The 1,931-nt window shown below is 44.6% G+C and overlaps 1 protein-coding gene across 1 annotated transcript in view; it reads left to right on the top strand.

Moving 5' to 3' along the window:
• The window catches only part of LOC119422272 (androgen-dependent TFPI-regulating protein), a 25,423-nt gene that overhangs the window by 6,824 nt on the left and 16,668 nt on the right, over window positions 1-1,931 (top strand). The window lies entirely within an intron of this gene.

Genomic DNA, 1,931 nt, shown 5'->3' with positions numbered 1-1,931 from the left:
TTTGTCCACCTGCCATTCCGTCCTTCCAGCTTTTCATTCATCTGTCCACCTGTTGGCCTGTCCCTGTATGTAGGTAGGTATGAAAGTAGGTAGGCAGACTATCCCTACATATATATATATATATATATATAGATGGATAGACAACAAAATAGACATAAAGATCCTCCCACTGACCAAAAACATGCATGTTAGGCTGATTGGTAACTCTAAATTGTCCCTAGGTGTGAGAGAGTGAATGGTTGTTTGTCTCGTTTGTCTCTATGTGTCCCTGTGATGGACTGGAGACCTGTCCAGGGTGTCCCCCGCCCCTCGCACAGTGATTGCTGGACATGGGCACCAGCAACCCCTGTGACCCAAAATGGAAGAAGCGGGTAAAGAAAATGGATGGATGGATGGATGGAAAATAGTTTTCCTTGTGATTATTCAGGGGAATCTCCCATATCATCTGCATAATCTCAACTATGAACAAAATATCTACTTTTTCATAAAACAAAGAAGTTCTGTCCCTCAGGTGTGAGTTCTGAGCTGAAACCTGCTTCAGAAGCTGAAATTTAGCTGTTAGTTACTAAAGGAAGCAGAACAAAAGCTAAAAGTAACATGAGATGACAAAAACCTTGAAAAAAATATAATTTTTAAAGAAACTGAGTAAATCTTTAAGGGATTAAACAAATAAAAGTTAAAATATTGTAAAAAGTACAAAAGAAGTCACAGTTTCTCCTGAATGAGCTGGAATTTTGATAATAAACGGCTAAAAGAGGCCCAAGTCTGCAGGAGGAGTTTGATGGGGACAGAACTTCCAGAAAATGATCAAACAGAATGAAAGCTGACACTAAACTCCCAGACCTGACCGACAGACTGGAGCAGAACTTTGACAGAACCAGAGGAAGCTCGCAGCTGCAGAGAACAACTGTCGGGAGATTTACAGCCGTTTCAGGGCGACCCGTCAGCTCAGGAGCTGCAGGTCCTCTCACGTTCCTCAACACGCTCACCCGCCGTCCGGTTCAACCGGAAAGATCTTCACACAGAGCACAAATAATGATGCTGAGGAGGAGGCGTCGCATCAAGAGGAGCTCCTGACAGACGCTCCGCACCTGAACCTGCAGAGGAGCTCCTGAAAGTGAGACAGGATGCTGTCGCTCTGTGAACCTGAAGCAAGCTGCACGGTTGTCTGAGCTCATCTTCCACATGAAGTTTGTCCAGAGCCTCAAGAAAGGCTTGGAATAAAGACAAATGTACAGAATTCATTATAAAGTGTTGGCATTTCTTTGTGTTTTAAGTGTTGGAACAAGAAAAAGACATTTCTTATTAAAAAGTGACAATGACAGATCAGCACCTGCGACTAAATTTAAATTCTGAGTCTATTTTTATGTTTTTCTTCACAGCATCGAGCAAATTCACAGAAAAAATTGGTAAATGTTTTATGTGAGCGGCACGGTGGTGCAGATGGTAGAGCTGCAGCCTCTCAGCGAGCAGGTCGCCGGATCGAATCCCGACCGGGCCTTTCTGGGTGTAGTCTTCGTGCATGTGTGAGTTTTCTCTGGGTGCTCCAGTTTCCTCCCACAGACCAGAAACACGCATGTTGGACTGATGGTAACTCTGAATTGACGTGAGTGAGAGTGAATTGTTTGTCTCGTCTGTCTCTGTGTGTCCCTGTGATGGGCTGAGACCTGTCCAGGTGTCCCCTGCCTCTCACAGTGACTGCTGGACATGGGCACCAGTGACCCCTGTGACCCGAAAAGGAAGAAGTGGGGAAAGATAATTTATGGATGTTTTACCAGGATGCCCTGATGTGACCTGGACTCGAACCTGCAGCCTCAGGAATACCAGACCACCGTCCCACAGTCTGACATGTTTTAATTTGAGGACACGCATACTTTAAATCAAATCACGCAGATACTTGCAGTGCTTCCCTCTCTAAATGTTTTTTTTTT

The sequence above is a fragment of the Nematolebias whitei genome, chromosome 1 (assembly GCF_014905685.2).
Source record: "Nematolebias whitei isolate Nwh7 chromosome 1, NemWhi1, whole genome shotgun sequence".
In the NCBI taxonomy this organism is placed as follows: Eukaryota; Metazoa; Chordata; class Actinopteri; order Cyprinodontiformes; family Rivulidae; genus Nematolebias; species Nematolebias whitei.
Note: the sequence above shows the minus strand (reverse complement) of the source record. Positions and strands in the feature narration are given on the sequence as shown.